The following is a 23,209-nucleotide window of genomic DNA, read 5'->3' as shown; positions in this document are numbered from 1 at the left end:
TGCCATGTACATGGCACATTTTTTAAGACACTGGAACTGTTGTGTTCCTAACTAACAGTTGTGTTCCATCCTAAGAGACAGGATGACCAAGAAAAATACATAGGTAGCTTTGGCAGTTGGTGAAAGCGGTTGCTGTTCAGGATGAAAAGAAAGAGAAGCTATGCTTTCCTAGAATAGCTTATAAAGAGAAAATATACAGAAATCTGTACATCAGGAATTGGAGATGGAAAGCAGAGGGGACAGGAAAATTATCTTTAATATAAACTCCAGGTAATTCCTCATATTTTAAACCTTTCCACAAAATAAAAGTTTTAGGTCTATGTTGGATTTGTAATCCAGTTTTCATAGGTGAAAGAATCAACTCCACTGAATAAGATGCTCATAAGCTTTTGAAAAATTTACATTTTTACATGGATTTTGCATTTACCAGCAATCAGATTTTTCTTTCTCAACCAATCCTGAGCTTAAATGAAGAGCCAAAAATGATCCTCAGTATCTTCAGTAAAAAGTTAAGATACTTAGCAAAAGTGAATAAGCCTCAGAGTTCCTTGAGTTATAAAATACTAAAAGAGCATATATATGTTTCTGGTACAGCAAGGTGTGGGGTCTTTCTCTCCACCTCTACACAGATTCCCCCAAGAAAAATCATCCAAGGAGGTTTTCCTTGTGGCACTTTCCTTGTGGGACTTCACAAATCCACTAGAAAATATAAAGTATAGGCAAACACACACAGATGCCTGCATGCTTATAACCAAGAAATACACATGCTGGAAGGGGTGGGAAGGAGCATTACACAGTACCACAGAGCTGAGGCAAGTGGAGGATCCTGGTGTAACATGACCTGAGAAGTGGGAGATGAGGGAAGAAATGAGCAATAGGAGAAGAAGGAAAAAAGTTGCTCAGTTGAAGGCACATTTCAAAGCCTCTGCTGAGTCCCTGACCATGGAGCAGGTGTCTTCTGAGAGTTCTGCCCGGAAAGGGCTCCTGCACAGAGCCGCACAAACAGCCATGGGAATTAACCGCAGCACAATACAGAAATCAGAGGTTTTATTTATGGAGAGCGGGTTCTGTGACCAAAGCAGTCGCACAGCACCTACTAGGATTTTTAATACAACTTTTACATGTCCAGTTTTGACAGCTAGCGAGAGAATGAAAAAGATATGAACCTTTACCCCGACATAGGAAAGAGCCAGAGGACTTTAAGGCAAACTGATGAGCGCCTGATTTTTTGGCTCATCCCAAAAAAGGAGAACAGGAGTTCACTGAGCAAAGTTAAAAAGCTTCTATAACAGGAGCCACTCCTTCACTCAGCATGTAGTCAGCATGTGGAATTTACCTTCTGCCGGAGCAGGCCAGAACGCCAAATATTGGAGACAGCATTGAGAAGAGGTCAGGAAAATATTATGACCAATAACAATATTTACAGTTATGCAAGCTAAAAGAGGTACTTTCAGATCCCATAGGCTAACAGCAGGATAAAAATAAATACCCTTTCCAGCTCCCTACAGGCATTAGCACAGTAAGTGACCAGAACACAAGTGATATTTTGCATTAGAAAAGATAATAGACCAATTGTCCATGAGCGAGAGCTAGGACCACTTTTTAACAGCAAGAACAAGCTCACATTAATACTTCCTCCCTCACAAAAATTCTCTTGCTCAGTGTGTTTCAATGGACTCTCTTTCACAGTTCTGACTTCTAGGAAAGCTAAGAAAACCTCAAATTGCGCACAGAGAGGTGCTTAAAGGAAATGATGCAGAAATAGAAAAAAACCCACAAGGCAGTAGAACAGTCCCACCAGATCTACACCAGTCAGACAGGTGCTAAGACAAAAGGCAAAACCTTAAATTGAATTAAAATTTTTGAACTAGGAAGATTGGTTTACCTATTAAAAGATAAGACTTTACTTGGAATTTTGGATTTTTCTTGCTAGACATCTCTATAACTTTCAAGTGAAAGTTTCATCTGCCCCTACAAAGCACCTGCATTGACAAGAAACCAAATCAGATAGACCAGTAATCTGGTGAGATACAGAAGAGTATACCCTGAGCTAGCTAGGATGGGAAAAGCACATTTGAGGCAGAAGCAAATTAAAAACAGAAAGAAGAAAGAAAAACAAAGATAGCTATCCCTTTTTAATTCAAGAAATACAGGTTTAGAAATTATATTAGAATAATGGCTTTGATAGGTATGCTCTGGCTCACTGATCTGCACTACTTCATGCTATTATAACCCTTGTCTCTCACCACCTCCCTTTCCACAGAGATTTGCAGAGGGGGTGGAGGAGGAGGGAGCCATACAGGACGACTCTTCTCAGTGGCAAAAGAGCCATTAAATCTGCTTAACTGTGCACCTCAGCTGCTGCAGTTCACAATCTGGCATCTTAACACAACCCTGTTTCACTGATGATTTAAGCTAATGTACCAGACCTTGAATGGGAGCAACTAGGACAACATCCGTTCTACCACTCCCACCAGAGCAGCAATAACCAGGCAAAAGTGTGCAGACAGCTGAAATCAGTAACACTCACACATTACAGCTAAAGCTGTCAGAGCCCCAGATGAATATTGCAAAATGGACCAAAGAGGGGGATTGATTCGAAATGGTGCCTGAGTTTTATTAGGTTTGTATTTCTGTATCTTTCTATTTGTGAATGGGTGTTATGTTCTGTACAAATGGGCGTAATGTTTAAAGAATGTTCACTGGATGAATATCATCCATATTTATGTTGCAAAAGAGACTATATGTTCTTTGTTATTTCCTTCTTTTCTTAGTTTTCTCTTTGGCTTATAAATTTGCAATTCTCTGGCACAGGAGCATTTAGAGATTCGTTCATACACCCGAAGTAGAAGGAGTAAATAGATAAAATAATCATTCTGGAAAACAGATTCTGCACTGAAACTCACTGGCAGAAGTTGTTTGGTGAATACGTTGAATGCAAAGTACATCTGCAGAAATCAAGACAAGTTTACAAGCAACTTGCAAGGAAAAGAAATTATATCATTGAATAATTTACTACGAGTGCTTAGTTTGACCAGGTCTACAACAGAAAGATTTTAGACAGGCAGTTATAGACCTGAGAGTGGGGACTTTTCCAAAATGCTCACAAAGCAAACGGAAAGTCCCATTTATCACTGTAAATTCCATCTCCCACATCCCACTTTCAGGCTAGTCCTGCTGCGGGAATACAGTGAGAGTGCTCACAACCAGGTTAGACTTTTTTTTTTTTTTTTTTTTCTTGTGGCTTTAATGTGTGCCTTGAGGCTGTGGTGTGCTTACAAGTTCTTGGCTTGGGCACATACTTGTCCGCCTCTGGAGCAACCGCCAGCCTGTGCTTTCTAGCGCTGTAGGACCTTTACCCTCATTGAGCTGTTTCCTAGCAAGGTGGCAATCTAACAAGCCGTGTCCCAGAGGGCTTCAGTTGTGTTGTTTGGGTCCTGGGATAGCTGGTATAATTTGTGCTTGATTAATGACATTCTGTGTTGAGAGGGAGCCTTTCATTATGAAAATCTCAAGGAGATCTGAAAAAGGCAGTCTTGCATCATTGCTGTAGAGTGTGTCCAACTCAGCCATCCATCAAGAGTTGGAGGACTTATCTCGCCATGTTTAGCACAACAGATCCAATTGCTGAGCCCCTGAAAAACAATTCATCCCACCTCCCATTCCCAGCAGGGCATTCCACTGGCTGTAGCATTCCCATCGCTGCATGAAAACAAGTCACTTTTGAGAGGAGAGTTAACTTGCTATTGCCTTGCAGTCTGAACGGGTTCCTGTGAGGCTCAGACAAGTGCCAACATCATTACCCATGAGGGGTGGGACTGTGCAGCCAGGAGAGCGTGTGGGAAGGTGGCAATATCCCTCCTTTCAGATCAATTTGCTGAAGGTTGTGCTGAATCCCAAGAGTGGATGTCACCAGCAGTAGAGGCACTTGGACTGCATGACGTAGGGTTAAAATTTGAGAACAAAGTTCTCAAATAGGGCTAGCTAGAGGGTTAGGCTAAGATTCAGCATGCCTTGGTCAGTCAGAAGAGAGATGTGAAATATTATATTGCACTTGGGGGAGAAAATGAGCCTATGAGCTTTTTCCTCCCTATCACAGGGACCTGCCAACCTGCTTGTCTTACCCACACAGTTCCCAAGAAAGCTATAACACTAACACTAGAAGGCTGATGGGCGAGATGACAACACGCTAAGAAGGAGGAGACTTTTTTATAGCCATTACTAATCGCTTCTTTGTTCTCCACTCAGATGTGGCTGGCATTTCTCCTCTACCCTAGACATTCCTCCTGCAATCTCTACCTGGACACTGTCAGCATTCCCGCTTTGGGCAAACAGTTCATTTATGTCCTCTGCAAACAGAAGGGTGGTTTTCTCTCAACTTGAGAAAGCAGACCCAACATTTTAGCGTATTTGGGGAAATGAGGCATGTGGAGTGAAATATGTGCCTGGCATTAACCCAGGCTAATCAGTGGCCTTATGCTGGCAACTGATCTGGTCCCTAGTGCTCCACCTTGCTGAGAGGTGGAAAGAAAAGTAGCAGCATCTTACAGAGGATAGAAATTTGAATCCACGCTATGCACTGGGCAAGACTCGTCCGTGATGAAGTTCACCATACAAAGATGGTGAAGAAGGGATGTTGCTGGCTCTCCTTCAGTTACACAGGGAGCACATCAAGCAGCGGTTCATCCAGACTGACTGGCTGTCCAGTACATCTGCTCCTACTGAAAGCAAAGGTCTCCCACAGAAGAACAAGAAACACTGTTCTTAAAGAGGACTCCCTGCTGGGTTTAGGCCTGGGGTAGGATTAGGATAGCACTGCAAACAGAAAGAAAAAGGCAATGATTTAGAACTAGAATGCTAATTTCCTCTGATGTATCTAAAAAGTTGCCTTCGAAGGACTATAAATTGCTGGGGCAGAGAGCAACACTGCTCTCTGGACCTTTCTGGAACTGGGATGTGCAGACCTCCCCAGGCCCCCTTCCAGACTGCCTGCAGGTTGCATGTGCATCTGCAGTGATGCTCTGGGGTGAAAGTATTTCTGGATAGATAAATTCATCCTTGATATGTCTCCTCTGAAGCCAGAAGAGGCTCACAGGAGGAGAACATAATCCTTTAAGCTTGTGGTGGCCAGAATTTCAGACTTACTCAAGTTTCATAGTTGTTTTTAGAATAGCTTTTGCTATGGTTCTTGAATGTTTCACAGAAATGCAGAATGGTTGAGGTTGGAAGAGACCTCTAGAGATCATCTAGTTCACACTGGCCTCCTTCTATACTCTGTGATGTTGGTCCTTGCTCAGAAAGGTTTCAGCAATGACCAGTGTAAGGAGAGGAGAAGGAAAAAAAAAGAAAAAAAAAAAGGCAAGACATAAAGAAAGGAGAAATTTTTAAAAATGCCTGTCTATATTGTATATTATGAGACTGATAAACAAATCCTCTTCCTGTCAAGTTTACAGAGCACTCAGGGTTTTTTCTACAAAATGTCATACTAGAAATACGTGTTTCACTCAGAGCTAGAGCTGCATGAGCACTTGGCTTATTTCCCTACAAGACCCATGTCCCAGGGTGAGCTGCGTGTGGTGTGCATGATTGAGGACCTCAGACCACAGCTAGAAATGGTCATAACTGTGTGTGAAGGGGAATTGGCTGTATAGGAACAACCTGAAGAAATGCATATGCTTCTAAAGAGGGCAGAGACCAAGGTGCCCCAAGAGAAGGAGGGAGGAGGATTTCAACTGCAGTTCATGCCCTGAGCTGTGCGAGGGGTCTCCACTGGTTGGTGGCTACAGTTTAACAGCAGCAGCTTTTATATATATATATAAAACTTGGTAGAGAGAGCAGAGTGGGGACAGGCCTAGGATTCTCGGGAGTACCATACTGGTGAGGAAGAGGGGGAGCCATGCTGGGCCTGGGGGACGTGGCATTGCCCAGAGGTGCGCAGACCCTTTGCATGGAGTCATGTCTGGGAACACCATCCTCAGCTCGGTGCCCCTGAGCCAGCCTCTATTTTGGCTTTACCCCTGTGAGGGCAGCCGAGGCCTTCCAGTATTAAACCTCAACTAAAGTGAATTTCCGTGTTTTTGTGGAAAATTTTCGTCCCCTGGCTTCATTCCCTCCCATTCCTGGGAACTGAACCATGCATCTGTGTCTCTGTTTTCCTACGCTGTACAAATAGGTATGACATCTCAGTTGATTTACCCACTAAACATGGAAACCGTCAGCCCTGGTTGCTGTCTCAGTCCTTGAAAAATCTTGTGTTCCTCCAGCCTCACTTCTAAGAGCCAAAAATGGGTGAAGCTGCATGCATACAATAAACCCCACAAAAGCCACGTGAGCATTTTCACAGACATTTCTCCATCCCTGGCTTGCAAGTCAAGAGTGTTTATAACACTGTCTCTGAGAAAGGGGAATACAAGCAATGAGCTCCAAGAAACTTAACACATAATCTGAATCACCTCAGGTATGTAGACATGTACCAGAAACACTGGAACTGAACACCGAAGTAATAGAAGAACAGATGTGCAAATGCTGCAAGAAATTCATATGACTGGTTACCAAGTAGCTTGACACACCCTTTTGAACCAGGCAAGTCATAATTCTTTGTCAAATTACATAAATCAGCTGTATGATTCTATAATTACTGTTCTGAAGACTATTATTCTTGGGATCTTAAAACTTTCCACAAAAAATAACCCTTGGGGGAAAAATTTCTCATGAAGATTCTCAGGTCAAAACTCAAGCACTGTGGGAAGTTCTGGGGGAATCCTATCAGCTGCTTTAGAGAAATGAAACAAAAAAGTAAGATGTTGAACTGGTTCAGGGGTTGTTCAGGCCCTTGTTTCTTTGGGGTTTTATTTTTGCAAGCATTTATGCATATTTGCAGGATTTTTCTCTTTTCACTTAGACAATTCTAAACAACATTTGAGGGAGTGGGAAAGGGAGGCAAGGATAAAGAAAAAAGCCCGAGCTTCACCACAGACTTCAGTCATCCTAAAAAGATAACTGCTCCTACTAGCCTGATAAGAGCTAAAGGTGAAACAGCCATCCTCTTGTAACCTATGCTTTTCTGAGGAAGGAGTGTTCCTGCACAAAAACAAATAAACAAACAAAAAACCACAACATTGAAATATTCCATACTTTCACAGGACTCGAGTAAGAACCAAGTCTTGCTGTACTTAATTCTCAAAGCACTTTAAATTTGTTGATATTTACAATTTTACATTCCCATGTGGAGAAGTGGACGTTTCCTGCATATTTTACAAATGGATAAATCAAGGCAGAGAAAATTAAATGACCATTACCATTTCCGATGAGCATACTAGTAGTAAACAACAGAAACAGAAAGGAAAGATGGATCATCTCAGTTTGGCTGAATTACCACATAGCAGCAGTTTGCCCTGCTTCACTTCGTCTAAATTCTTCGTAAAACTGATCTCCACCTTTTTTTTTCTCCCCTCTTTTTAAGAAACTGTTAAAAATTGTTTTATTCAGCCATCAGAGACTTCTTTTGCTTCATGTAATAAAGTAAAATATACAACAAAGCAAAACATGCAATGAAGTAAATCATTAACTGAATCTGCCCATAAGAGACAGTACCTTCTCTGCTGTATGTAGCTTCAACAGAAGGCACATTTCACTGACAAAAAGTCCAGGCACATAGATGTGTGTGCACCTCTTTTTAAGTGGAGTTAGAATCATGCTCCACCATATTGGTGTTAGAAGCAAATCCCAAAGTCAAAGTAAAGCAAGCTAAATTAAATTAAAGGTAAATTCTAATTCAGGATTATTACACAGGTTCTTGATGCAACCTTACTACCCTGCTTTCAGTTTGCACCTTCTTCAGCTGATTTAGACTAAATGCCCTTTCTTGTCCTTCTGTGACTTTGAAGGCAAAGTACATCCGCAGAAGTCACACAGCTTCTACTGACTGGAACTGAAGCACTGAAGGAGGTGAGGTTCATCCACAACCCACAACTGCTCAAAGAAGCTGCCCTATCAAGACGGTCTGGGCTAGGAAACCTCCATTGCTGAGCATCTAGCTAATCCAGATCATTGTGAAAGAACTTGGTTAAAGAACATGTGCAATTGCATCTTCATCCAAAGAAGAATTATATCACCTGTTTTCACCATTCTGGACAGAGACAGAAACAGTAGCTCCTTTATATTGGCCCTCAACCCTCTTATTGCAACTGGATAATTGTTCTTAATCTTACCTATTTGATGGATGATCACCTTAGCTGAAGGTGTAGTTTTTCTAGGATGATCAGAAGACCACGAGGTGTAAACTCTGTGTTCTTCTTAGCTCAAAAGAGCAAGGAATAATGAAAATAAATACAAATACAGATACATGGTACAACACAGTACAAAGCAGATCTTTTTGCTGATCTTTTGCCCATGATGATACCTTGAGTTGACATCCATAATAGACAGAAAGACATCCAGCAATGGATTAATATGCCCCAAGAAAATATAATAAGCTGCTCTTCTCCTCGCTTCCAATAGGAACAGATTTGAACTCCAACTTCATTTTTCTATGCTAGACTTTTGGGAGCTGATTCTAGACCAGTTCTTGAGCCGCCATATTTGGCATGTGGCTATGAAAATTTGCCCAAGAGATCTGTGTCAAAGGGATTTTACTTTGCTCTTAATGGCTCTGCATACACTCTGAAGGAATCTCAAGCGTTCACAAAATGTGGTTTCCCCTCTGGTGTTTGCTGTTCACCTGGCTCAGCAGCTCAGCCATTTAAAACCATTGTGAGTGGATTTAGCACTTCTGAAAAAACACTGGCCTATTCAGATCTGACAGGCATGGGCAAAGTCCACCAGAACAAGAAAAGCCCCTACTCCCTCCTCCTCAGCTGGACAGCCAGGATATTACCTAGTTCATGGGAAAAAGCCAGTTGCTTCTCTGAAGAGAGCAAACAAATAACATGCACCCCCCCCCCCCACCTTAAGCCTAGGAAGCAAATCATAAAGACAAAAAAAAAGGTATAAGTCAAGTCTAAGATCTACATGAAATTGGAGGCCTGTCCTCTACTTCTGCTGAACAGTCAAGAGAACAGCCTAGGACACCATGCTTGCACTATGACTGCACTAAGGGGATGCTTAACAGCAAAGCAGAAAAAGCTGGAGCTGCTGCTATTGGCTTGAATCAATTCAGGTGTGACCAAGAGCTTTTTTTTTTTTTTTTTTTTTTTTTTTCCTTCTCATTCTTGTGTCACTGATTTAAGAAAGCCCAGGGTCCTGCAAAGCTCACAACCCTGCAGAATTAGGGGAAGAAAGGAAGAAAATTAGAAAAAAAAAACAGGGGAAAAAAACTCAGAGGTCCATTTTTTCCTGGGAAGACAGGTGAATTGTTGGTCAAACAAAATAACAATTGTTTGGTCCACAAAATAACAAATCATGAATGGTAATCAGCAGGGGAAACAGATAGAGCAAAGAAAACACAGAGTGCTGAAAGTCCTGCAGGCCCTTGTGCTCAGAAATGAGGGCAGATGGAGTTCCCCACTTGGTCCTCACTACAAGTAACAAGCACTGCTAGAGGTGTTTTAGCTCTCTCAGGCTTGATTATGCTTCTGAGACTGTGAAAAAAAAGAGATAGCTAAAGCCATCTCTGATGTGGATGGTGTTGCAGGCACGCTGCAGATCTGTATCTTTTTGTATTTATATCGGTTTGAACATCCACTCAGGACTGGACTCACGGAGGCAACCAAAAAGCAGATAGCAACTCGTCTTTGTGGCTACTAATTAAGTGAGCCCTTGGTTAGCGATGTTGCTGAATAGCCTGCTGATTCATTTCCAGGCCCTTTGCCCTACCTCCAGCCACCAACCTCCAAGCATAAGCCTGGGTTACCGAACTAGTCTTACGGTGCTGACTTTCTAGGCCAGGTATGTGGTGAAACGGCTGCACTCCTATGGGCTGGGCCCTCCAGGTTGGGGAACGGGCTCAGGAATAGGATTTGGGCCAGCTTGGTGGTGACCTCAGGTATTTGCAGCCAGGGTGGGGCAGGGGTTGAGCTGAACGGGTCCGGTCGTTTTAAAGGGCTTCCTGTTGCCTCACTCTGGTAAGGCACAAACAGGGACGTTATATCTCCCCTGGGAGCAGCTGACTCAGATGCTTGGCCAGCTGCAGGGAAAGGTGCTTCCATAGCCACCAACAGCAAAGAATAGCCAAAAAAAAAAAAAAAAAAAAAAGGCTTTGTGGTTGCAAATGATAACAATACACTTCTATTTTTTTGTGATCCAAAAGCAATTTTTTCTTCCTTTTCTCACCAACCTGTTTTTTTCCTATCTGGTGAAGGCTTGTTTCTCAGCTGGGCTAAGGCCAGTCTGTCTGTTATTGATGTGCCTAACTTCATTCTTTGTAACTGCCCGCCACCCTGCCCCCTACTTTTTTTTTTTTTTTTTTTTTTTTACATATTATCCAATGATTTATGAAAAGCAAAGTTCAACAAAGTAAACCTCAGGGAACTTATGTGAGAGCAAGTAGCACTGAGATGTGTTTCCAGCTTTGCCATGAGCTCTGTACAATTTACCATGTGTGTCCATGGACTTGATAAACCTATTTACGAAGTACTCCGTGATTTTTCTGCTGAAAGACATCATAGGTATAAACTGTTGCACACCTGGCTAGAGCAGTGTGAAAGAGGGAATGTGCCCCCAGTGACATATTGCTGTCTTTCTGTCAGAAGACACTATGTCTAGCTCTCCATTCCCTCATCCCTGTATAACAGGACGAGTAGCTGAGTAACTCCTCCAGCTCTATCAGCCATTTCTATACCCATGGTGTGTCCGTGTCCTACACATGATGATGAACTTCTTCATTTGTTATCATCGGCTGTTACTTGTAAAGCAGATTCAGCAGAAATCAGGAGTACAGTTATGGGAAGCTTATCTTAGGACCAGCAAAATACAGAGACCAAGAGGAGCCTGTGATTTACTGATCACTATATTTACATGGGAAGATCTACGTCTCTTGAAGGCCCTCTTCTCCTCCCGATGCACTGTGAAGGGAGGGTTGGCCTCTGTGATTCCTTTCAGTTGTGCTGTAGGTAACATCCTTTGGTCCCAAAAGTGTGGGAATACTCTATCTGTTACGAAGAAGCATTTGGTCTGCCCTTTGCCTGAGGCACCTCTATTGCGTACACAGTCAACGCCAACATGTTGACACCTGCGAGCACAGGGAAATTCACATTCTGTGCTCAAACGTCTTCGAAGCGGAGGTGTTAGTTGGATGTATGAAATTAAGGTAGGGAGGGCAGGAAAGAAGAGGGAAAACTTTGCAGCTACATTTAAATGTAATAGATATAGCTGAGCGAAGGCCTTCAAACAGGATTGAAGATTGACAAGGGTATCCTTTGAGGCAGTATTTCTTTAGAAGGTGAATTACAAAGAAAACACTCTTCGAATGGCCCCCCAAAACCCAATAATACTTGCTCCCAGAGCCAAAAGCTGAGGAGAACATTCAAAAGGATTCCATTAAATATTTATCTTCCTGTCAGGAAGAAATAAATATAGATTAAGAGCTATTAGTGATGACAACCCTATTAATTGGTGGAAAGAGCTTTTTTTTTCCCCCCCCCTCTTCTCTGAATATCTCAGCAGCATCAGATAGGGTATTAGGACATGCCCTGCCCAAACAGGACATAAGGAACTGTGAAAAAGCAAAAGGGAGCAGACTAGCTCCCTTTTTTCATTTTTAGCTCTGCAGAGAATCAGATTGTAGCGAACACGCCTTTGCAGGGGTGCTACAGAAGGCATTGACCGTAAAGCTGAGGTGCTCCAATGACTGTGAGCTTAACAGGAAGAAACAGAGACTTGAAAGAAAGACTGTAATCAAAAATGAGTGAAATATGGAGAAAATGCTGCATCCTCCTCCCTCACCTTGTGCTAGAGCATGTAAACGCCTCAGCACACACTGAAACTGGGAACAAATGTATGCTGTTTCTTGGATGTCGATTAATGATAGTCACAACAACCAAGGTGTTCCACGTATTGCTACAGCACTTCTCAAACGTCTTTTAAAGCTAAATCCCAGTTTTTTTCTCTGCAGGGTTGTCTAAAAGCTTGGTCCAGTTTTACACCAGTTTTCAATAAAATGACCCTTCATAGCTATGCAAAATGTTTGTGTAATACTACAGGATCATTCACGTCCATCTTTTTAACATTTTGAACCTTTCTTTTTTTTTGTAAAAGGGTTAATGAGAAAACAAAACACACCTGAAAAAAAAATCAAAAAAAAAAAATAGCCAAATCTTTAATTGTAGAAACTGAACTGCAGTTCTTTTCACAGAAACAAGAAGACTGACATTTTTCTAATCTGAGAATGTAATTCCCAGGGACAATGTATGAGAAAACAGCAGTTATATGCAGAACACCCAGGAACAGTTGTTGAAAGATTCCCAGGGAGTTACTTTTGGCAGGACATCAGGTTCTGATAAAATTCACTGAAAACACTAGACTAACAACAACACTAATAATATTTTACACAAATGAATTGTCTTTCATCTAAGGGTCACAAGGGTTTCAACAAACAGCAACAGTTCACAAACTGCTTGAGGAGGGGAAATGAAATTGAGATCTGCAGCTGTTGCCATTGATTCACTCATTTAGAAGGTTGGCAATTGTGTAGGGAGTGTGGAAGGTAGAGAAAGAAAAGAGTTAACAGGTATAGGCAAGCTTGGGAACATTCTTTGCAGTGAACTTGCATAGGCATAGTAACCTATTTTTCAACATTTTCTGTAAATCAGCTGCTGACATTTCACATACACGATTTGCGCACATGTACACAAACCAGGTAACCAAAGATTACACTATACAAATACATGAAGTTCTAGGTGAATTCATGCACATCTATGACTTTCATGTGAAATCCCCCATACCAAATCTGCAGTTCCTGCTTTGCACCATTTTGTATGTTCTCTAGGATGGGTCTTGGACTTTAAAAATATGCAACCACATAAAAATTAATGAAAACTTAGGGTCTAGAAATCAAAGCTTAAAATGGACTATCTGTGGGTGGCTAAAAATTTTGGATCCAAACCCATGCTTGGCAGCTGTGCCTACCTTGCTGGGGGATAGCGTGGCTGCCTTCCGCAAGAACTGAGACATGCACAGAACCTCTCAACGACTCCACTGCTCTTCTGTTCTTTTTATGATAAAATTTAACATATCATCCTATTTTCCAAACCTTCCAAGGAGATGCTGTTTCACTCTGGGCCACATACGAATCCCTGGCCTATACTCCATCTACTAGACTGTGAAGGTGTTGCTGGTATTATTATACTGGCATAATTTCCTGTGGAAATACAGCTTCTACCAATCAAAGAAAGTCTTTGGATGGTGTAGTTCACTAGTTGTCGCAAGCAGCACGTAGCCTGACATAATCCTGAAAATATCATTGTGAAAATAAAATTTGATTACTTAATTTGATCATTTCTTGCTTTCTGGTGCAGGCATACCATCAGAATGTGGTAGCATTATCCTGACCTAAGTGACATGCGCTGAGATAAGCAATACTTTTCTGCTGGGTCTCTTAGTGCATATTTTATATGAGAATTGCTTCTTAGTCTTTCTAGGCATTTCCATTATCAATATCACTCTTATTTCCCAAACCAGCACTCTCCTTGGAAAACAAAAGCTGTTGAGAAGATACAATCTGTGCCCCTAATGCGAAAGACACGAAATTCCTAGTCATTGTTTACATGAACGAAATTATGTGAAACACATCATGCTTCCTCTATAGGATGAGGATAAAAATAACAGCAAGGAAAGTCCTGTCCTAACACCCTCAATCTAAAGCAATGACTAACCAACAGAAAGATTAGATACAAGGGTGATCTAACTGCATGCTGCTCCCAAAAGGAGGAGGTCCCCTTGTTCCCTCTTATCTTCTGCCCCCAGATACACATCCCACCTTGTCCTTGTGCTGGCATTTGCCAGACCCTTATGTAAAGCAGTTCAGCTCATTAAACTTAGAGAAAATGGATCACTTTTTTTTTTTTTAAAAAAAGAAGTTAGTTTTCCTTTGGATTAATGTGCTGAATTGTCTCGAAAGTGAGTATTATGAATGTCAGAGTAAGCCAGAGCAGGCAGATTAGGCTTTGACCAGAATGACTGTTAAATCAGTTTAACTACAAGATACAACCATCAGAGTTGTGCTGAAGATATAGACCAGTGTTTATCTTGTTGATAGTTTTACTTTTTTATATAGATAATCATAGCTATTTTTTTGAAAAAATTTGGTCAAGTCTGAAATGGGGTTAGCAGAATCACTGGTATAATTCAGAAGCTGTATTCAATTAGAAATGCAGGAGATAGATAGATAGAATAAAGCTGGTTTCCTTCTAGAGCTCTGCCATACAATACCATGAAAGAATGAAGGATGATTAATGGTGATGACACAACTGGAATAACTTATACGGGCTGAACATACAGTGCTAGCAAGACATTGCAGCCACAAAGAGCTCACTCACTATCAGAAATACCCATGTCTTCCCCATGGCTTGGAGCAAAATCTCTCAGTAAGCTGAAGCATACAAACATGCACCAACCTTAATGATTCACTGCAGAATTCAGCCCATTTTCTCTGTCCTATTCTTCTTGTCCTGGATCAGGAAGGCATCTCATGGGAATGCCTGAAGCGACTTCAATGCTGCCTCCACTTGAGCATCCTCAGGCTCCACAAAAGGAGCCTTTGCTCCTTTCAGCACTCAATTTCTATACAGAGATGAGAGAAAATGTGCATGTGTAGTTGTTATCATAGGATACAGGGTAACAATTTACAAACAGGTCTTTGCAGCCATATTTGGAAGATAGATCCTGAAAAAGTGAACTATTCTCACCTCTTTAGGTTCTGGTCTGTTTGGGACATCCCCATAGTTATGGTCTGCAATTAAAGAGGTTTTGTGGTGCTAAAAAAATGGTTTGGAATTTCTCATCTGCCCTCAAAACTTAGCAACTCTCTCACTAATACCTACCTCTGTTTGTTACCGAGCTGGAACTTTTTATCTTCTAAGTTTCTTTTAAATTCCCACTCTGTACCCTTTCAGAAGCAGAGCTTGTTCTGAATACAAAAGAACAAACAGCAGTATGGATAGCACAACTCAGAATACAAGTTTTCAAAACTGCTCATGTTAAATTCCAACTGAACTAATGTGCACGTGTGCACAGAGGCATTAGTACGCATAAATCATGGCTTGCTTATATCTGGAACACGCAAAAAGCACACTGCTTGGCACATTGTTTAAATGTGCTTCATCTATTGGACTGCATTCAGGTCTGCAGACAATTTTGAAAAAGCTTCTTTATGGTCAGGAGAAACAAAAACCTTACTGAGCATCTTGCTGATGCACGCAGGTACCAAAAATGGTCACTGTTGCCCATAATTTCCTAATGAAGTTTCGCAGCCTTGTATCCTCAGGACCATCAAGCTAGGTGCATGCCTTTTTTGGGAAGTAGAAAAGCCATATCCCAGATGTTATTTATTTACCCTGTACAAGCACTTATCAACAATCGCAGTTCCTAATCTAACCACAGAGTATGAGCGAGTCTTAGTTCCAAGGATAGCAGCTACCTAAAACAGTGAGTATTTATAGCAACTTACCCAAATTGTATATATTTTTTGCAGTCTCACAGAAACTGCTCACCATTTTGCTTGCATAGGGAGCCCCAAATATAGAAGATACAATCAAGCTAAAAATTGATGTCACTCCTAGAATGCTCTTAACATCTGCACCAGATTAGACACACATCAAGTGGATTTTCCAGAGTGGTTTGTGCAAACTCATTAGTCAGTACAACATTGGTCACAGCTTTTTAAACCACTTTTCTTTTTCCTTTTTTCTAAACCCCTGAAAGTGGGTCAAATTCCTTCTGGGTTCTAAATTACAGCTTTTGAGAAAAGAGTGTTTCTTTTACTCTTAACCTGGAAATTTACAATCTATTCAGTACCGCTTTCAAGTTATGCAAGTCCAGATCTGTACTTCTTTCATAATTATCTACCACAGTAACTAATAGGGAAGTGCCACGTCTGGTCCCTCAAGCTCTATATTTGTGCCAAAGAATAACCAGTTGTACTGGCATAATTAATTTTGAAGCGTTAATAGCACAACACTTTTTGTCTTTACCAGCCAGCATATTTGCCAGTAAGATTCGGCAAATGTAATTTTAGTAACATTCTTTCCTCTGCTAACAAGGGGAACAATCTCTGACTTTAAAGAACAGGGGAGGAATCCTCATTTAAGGATTAATCATTGCTTTATAACTCCTACAAAATCACACTCCAGGCTCTGATTTTGTTACACACAATAACTGTGGCTTGTTAATTAAGAGCAACAAGGGTATTAGTCTTTCTTCTTTTAGGCTTCTAAATTGGTGATTTAAAACTCCTTTCAGTGAGATGCATTTCTAAATGTCTAAAGTGTGAAGAAGAAAGGACATCAAGGTCTTCAGCCAAACCCACAGATGCTTGGAAGAAAGGCATGATTTGATTTAATACCTCAATATATCACCTGGGGCACTCTGGAGCCCACATCAAGCTCCATGCAGCAAAAGGGGTCTCCTTGCCCATAGGTACAAGGCAGATTGACCATTTAACTGACTATTTCTGCTACCACTGCGGGGTGGATTTGGCTTGAATTTTTTCCATTTCCTCCCATGCTTTGTAGAGCAGATAGAGCAAAAAGGTACCCAAGATGCATATGAAGTCCACATTTATCAGCAGTCATTCTGGAATCATCTGAAATCCTGGCTTGGTATTTGATTGGATTACCTAACGGCGGATCCTGCTTTCTGGTTCACTCAGGTTTACCAAAAGATCCTCCTATTTATTATGAATTGACAATGGGGTAAAACCCAAGATTTTTTTCCACCTTGTTTAGGAAGAAAGGAAAAAATTACTTCACTTTTAAATTCCAGAGTGGCTTTCAGTGAGTCCTGCTTACTTATCACTCCTGATAAATCTTCTCTTACTCTATAAAGAAGATAAATTACAAGGGTCAGTCCACCACATCTGCTAGGTTTTGGCCTTAAGCCTTACTAGTGGAGTTTGATAGTGTTTCTGATTGGTTGGCGTTGTTGGAAGGTAGCTCATCTTAGCTTAAGACAATGTCTTTTTGATCATGTATTATTAAAAAATATGTGATTAAGTTTGACTTCGGTACTACATAGAGTCTTCTGATTTTCCTGATTTCTTTCACGTTGTGCTGGATCTGATAATATTTTTGAATAAAGAAATTTGATGTCCATTTGATTATTTCAGTTGCAACAAGAGCTTTTTTTTCTGTATTTTCCTTTTGTTGACTTCTTTATGATATTGGGACTTGGTAATCATTTTATAGCAGCAGAATTTCTCTCTGAAATTTGGGATATTTTAAGTATAGAATTAAAATAGCATCAGATCATGTGCCATATCAAATCAGAGAGACTTTCTAAAGAATACATGGCACCATGAAAAAGGTGTGGAGATATGAGTAAGAAGGGAGGAATGATAACTCCGGAGGCAGAATGCAGCATATGCACAAGAGCACATCGCAGGTAGGGGCAGGACAGGAGACAGACATTAAGCAAATTAGACGTGTAACCATGTCCCCATCATGCGAGGTTCAGCAGAGAACCATGTGACCCTTTTAGTAATGACTTTGGTGAAGGGATGCTGAAAGCAGATAGTCAAACTGCTTCAGCTAGGCTACCTTTGATACACAGTGGACATCCCCACTGAAAAAGTCAGCTCTCTCTGATGCCTCAGTGTCAAGACCCGGGATCAAGCTGACCAAGAACTCATTCTAAAGATGATAGTGGTATGTAGGGATAATGGAGGGAGGAAGGGTGGTAGTTGGCTTCTACTTCTATAATTCAGCTACTTTCAAAGATATCTGCAAGGAATGCTCCATGCTGCAGTAACTCCCTTACTGCTCCAAGTAAGGGCTTGGAAGTCTTGGAAATGGGAAAAAATGAACAAAATGAAAGACTGTTGTGGTGGACAATACTATTAGACTTGAATATGTTCTTACTACTTTCTTTCCATGGCATTCTAAATTCCCAAAGGGAGTTAATAGTCAGAAAGGTCCTTTCTGTGCATTTTCCAGGTAATTGCAATTGCTTTCATATGTAGATGTAATTTCCATAATGCAGTTATTTTTCAGCCAGTTCAAGGATATATTCCAGACAGTTTAGCCTTGCAAGCTACCCAGAAGCACCAGGTAGTCCAAATGGGGCTGCTTGTTCATTTAACTGTCAAATGTACTGTTGATGTAAGAAGTGCTTTATTGTGCTTTCTCTGGTCTCCTCTCCATGTCTATATGCACTCTGAGGATTTAAATACAATCTTAAAAGCTCAACAGCATTTATCATCTGTTTGCAGTAGTAGCCATCTACAGCTATAGCTGCAAAAGTTCAGACTCACTGTGGTGATTTTTGTAGAATTCCAGGGACCTGACTATTCATGGGGTATTTTTCTTTGCAAGCCCTTAATTCTTCATTCTCCAGGCCCAGATGGTCCACAGAGGCTGACGTCATTTGACCACATAGTGTAAGATACTAACCACTTCAGCTTTTGCCAGAGTAGAGGTCGATAATTAAGCAGTGGGGATCAAGATTTCTTTTGGAACCGGAGTCCGCTATGTATAGTATTATTCATCAGTGGCAAACATTCCATGTCTTTATGGACTTGGCCAGAAGTTATTTTCAAGGGATATATTTGCCAAGATAAGAAACCAGAAAATATTTAAACAATTTCCAATGCACTTCCAACTGCTGAACTATGTTTTCTGAACTGCATTGTTGAGTGGTGATCTAAACTTAGTGAATATTCTCTTGGGCGGCTATTCAAACAGTGACTCCCTGTTTTCTTTTCTTATTATCATCTCAGACGCTGAACATCAGCATTATCGAGTGGGGCTACGCACACACGCAATCTGGAGTCATTACAGTGCAAGGCATAAGAGGCTTATTTCATTATTTATTCCTCTATCCCTATTTAAAAAATCAAGCCTGGAACAATTTTATAGTTGGAGGAGAGGTGGTGAAAAGATACTATTCAAACAAGTGTCCAGCTTTTCAAATATGTGCTCCTTCGGGTTTGACTCAACAGTGAATATGCTTGTTTAACAGAAAAGTTTGTTTATTTATTTATTCTCCCTCACCCAAGTAGCTCACTGTTCTGAAAGAGCTGATACTAAAATATAGAACAAGTACTGTTAATGTCTACTTGGAGCAATATAACAGCTTTGCCAGGAGCATTAGTCAGAAAAGGAAAACAAGAAAAAAAAAAAGAAAAGAAAAAAAAAGCCCTGATATTGAATCATTTTCCTTTGGAAAAAAAAAGTTCCAGTAAATCTTTACAGATCTTTCATTGAACCAAAATTTGTGAAAGTGTTCTACTAAACATTTCAGAATGAAACATTCCATCTTTTCTCTTTGAAATGGCTCTTTGCTTTGGATTTGATCATCTGCAGAATTTTATTACAAAACATTTAAATACATCTGAGATTGATTAAAATATGTTTTTCCTAAACACAGTGGAGATGTCTAAAATTAAAAGGCCCCCAACCTAGAATTTTCTTTCCCAGATAATTATGACGCACTTAGCCATTATTCCAGGTCAGAACAAAATACACAAAACATAACCAAGTAATCGGTGCGTGTTACACACTCTGAGTGTCTGAGCCACAGAGGACCTGGACCAGTTACAACTCTGCTGAAGAGCTTGGCTCGTTATCTCAAGCCGTAGAGACTTACACGCTCATCTTCGGATGTTCTCTAGCTAAGACTTAAGTGTCAGTCAAAGTGTTGGCTATCACAACAGTATCTATACTCACTGGATTCTGTAATCCAAGTGCTGTAAGACCCACTGAGTGTGTGGGCTTTGTAAACACAGAGCAAATTCCAACCTTTGTAGCAAGATGTCTTGAACAAACACTTTGTACTTACAGTACACTGATTAATTAAATGGGAGAGTTCAGGTTATATGAGACTCTTGCATGGAGAACAGAGATTTTTTCTGAATAAAATGTGTTTCCTTCTCCTGCTCTCTAAGATATAAAGGATTAGCAGGAAGCAATCAATTATCCAATAAAAACTTACTGGTTATATACTGATGAGGCAAGTTTTTTCTAGCTAAAAAGGGAGTATTCATGCTGTTTCATCATCTGCTAAGAATCAACCTCGTTCTAATCAGTCCTTGAGAGGCTATCCTATTTACGTATTGCATCAAATAGTTTTGGCTTAGAAAAATGAAGCACGGGGATGTTTGGTTCAGGATTTAACTTGGATAATGGCCATATCTCTGACTGCTGTCTTTTTAATTTCAAGATATGCCAATATCTCTGTAAATAATATAATCCACAGTTTGGTAGGTCGGAACGAACTGTGGCATAGCAGCCAGATGGATTTTGAATGCCAAGGCCTGCCCTTCAAAAGAATGAAGTCACACATTAGTAGGATGCCATGGGCTCGTAAGTAAATATTCAGATCTTGATAAATTAAAGACAGTGACAAATCATCACAGAATTATTATGCTCGTGGAGCCATGCGTACAACTCCCCTCTGGTGCTCTCGGTTAGTCACACAATTGAAAGATGCTGTAGAAAGTCACACTGAGGCCAAGAGCAGAACATAACACCTTAACAGGCTGTTCCGTAGCTCCTCGCTGACAGAATAATCATTACAGAGAAAGACAAACAAAAGAGGAAGGTCTTTCAAGTGGCTCAAAACCCATCCATCTTTTCATGCAGCTGCAGTGGTGCTATTACAGCTCCGCAGCATTTTCAAGAGACATAAATCTATTCAAGCCTTGCATAATCCTATTGACCAACCATTTTTAATGTCAGGACAGAAGCAAGACTGGATGATTCAGCACCTTCTATGTTTGTTTAACTGCAATTTATTGTCAAATCAAGTCATGCTAGATTATTCATAAAAAGGAAAGAAATAAATGATACAGATATATGGGAGAGATTTTGGAACATGTACACCATTCTTTGGCAGGAAGCTTGGCAGGACCGGAGAAGTCACTTCAGGGGAAAAACTGCTCCCATCCTCCCACCATTTAAAAAAAAATCCCTTAAATGCATGCTTCTTGCCAATAATATCCAGATTCCAGAGCTGTGAACAAAGCACGTTATAGATTAGTTGATTAAACCACATAACTGGGTAATTAAGTCTAGCTATACTGCTATTTTGGTAAGATTTGGTATTGATAAGATTCAGTCATCTTTGGTGCAAAGGTAGCAGTTCTTCCTAACAGTGTGCAGAATACATTTCAGAAGTACAGAAAGAATAATATATTTTGAGACCTTAGGGATCATTAAATTATTCAGAGTCACCTTTTGCGTAAGGCTGATGCTGTACCACTTCATTTCTCCTGTAGTGAATTCAGTAATTGGTGTTCAACTAGAGCATATAAAGGTGTCAGATTTTCATTTTAAGATTTCGAAAGTCAGAATTATACCCTCTCTTGGCAAGTTATCTTGCTGTCTTAATTTCTAATTTAAACTTATGTGCATTCCATTTCCTTTAGAGATTTCTGATATACTTTCTTGAGCAATAATAAAAAATCTTCTAGTACTAGGTGGACTCTTAGAATTATGCTACTTGAAGTCTGAAATAAGCTCTATTTATTTATTTATTCAATCAATTTTCAGAATAATAGGGCTTTTTTTCCCCTGTGCTCTGTCCATATTTTCTGGATTTCTCAGCTGCAATATGCAATTTCTCAAGTTATTCTGGTGTTAAGTTCACCAGTCATTTGAACAGAGCCTTGCTCCTGCCATCACTGCAGCACTGCTGTTTCACGTGGCAAGCTCATATTTAACTCTTTTTCCATTCAGATCTCTAAACGCTTATCAGAATCACTGCCTTCCGGTTGTATAATTCTCACACTGGTTCCACTGAGCCTTGTTTCACTTAATGACATACACAAAGCTAAGACACCACCCCCATACTTTCCTTAAGATTTTTGTTTCTCACAAAATTATTGATCTTTAGATGATCCCTTAACCACATGTCTAGCCTCACAACCCACATGCCTTCCACCACAGTCTACCTTTCATATCTTCTACTCTCCAGGTGTCCAAGAGTCATTGATTCATTTATTCATTCACGCTTTATTTTAAGCCAGCTCTGGTCTCAGATAATGACACAGACAAGATGACCAAATTCTCCCAGTAACAATCAACAGGTTGATCCTACCTGGGATGGTTCCAGCTCTAACACTCAAGAACTGTGCCAAATCCAGCTATAGCACCAACTAATCCCAGTCCGCAGGGCATTCCACTACAGCTGATGAAGAGCTCTTCAGTAAATCTGTTCCTGCGAGGTGGCAGACAGCAGAGAAGATTTTCAAGTATTATTTTCCAAAATAAAAAACGCCTGGAAAACAAATCTCATATTATACTAAGGGAAATACAGTGTAGTCCAATTCATTCTTTACTAGCTGAATCCCATATGAAACTTCCTTTCCATTTGACCTCTGCTATCAAACAAGCAGGGCCAAGACTACCCAGATCATCTTGCTTTACGTTTCTTTGAGTTAACACTCATCCAGAGTTATTATTCAAAGCCTATTACAAGTTAGCAGAAGGCTATGCCTCTTACCTGGTCCTCTTTTGCATGTTACCCAAGCACAGGGACATCCTCAATACTTTATGGATACTGCTTAACATCTTAGTTGCTTGAGCAGGATTGAAAAGCGTTTCTGCATTCCCATTAGGCATGATAACATCATCTAGCCTCTTTCTAAACACAAAGCAGAAATATCAAGTATTTGTGCCTTTCCTGTATCACTCTCACTTTCACCATCAATTTCTAGCAAGTGGACCATGCCAATTGCAAGGAGTAATATTATTCCTGTTATCCTTTAAAATACCTTGCTGTCCTTAGATTGTGATGCGGTGGTTTCTTTTCCTCCCTCTCAATTCTCTATCACCTTTTTAGATTTCTAGTCTCTAATTTACATGTTTGCTACCTACTTCCTCTTTCCTCCTCTCTTCCCCATTTGATTTAATAGTTGCCTTCACTTCCTCACTTAATAAGGTCATGCCTCTAACCAAAGTTGCCCTTATTCACAATTATGAGATAGTGGCTTTTAGTCATCTAGTAAACCCTTCTAGAACAATTCCCACTTTTCATTCACATTTTTCTGCCTAAATCATTCTGCTTCTGTCCAAGTGTTTCTTCCCAACTAACGTCACTCATTGTTTTCCCTGTTGCTTTG

General features: G+C 40.5%; 1 protein-coding gene across 1 annotated transcript in view; it reads left to right on the top strand.

The window, feature by feature from the left end:
- NINJ2 (ninjurin 2) overlaps nt 1–23,209 on the top strand; it is a 46,912-nt gene that overhangs the window by 1,007 nt on the left and 22,696 nt on the right. The window lies entirely within an intron of this gene.

Source organism: Tinamus guttatus, unplaced genomic scaffold, assembly GCF_059628265.1.
Source record: "Tinamus guttatus ecotype Peru unplaced genomic scaffold, ASM5962826v1 Tinamus_guttatus_pri_ptg000125l, whole genome shotgun sequence".
Taxonomy (NCBI): Eukaryota; Metazoa; Chordata; class Aves; order Tinamiformes; family Tinamidae; genus Tinamus; species Tinamus guttatus.
This window is presented reverse-complemented; position numbering and strand designations above follow the sequence as displayed.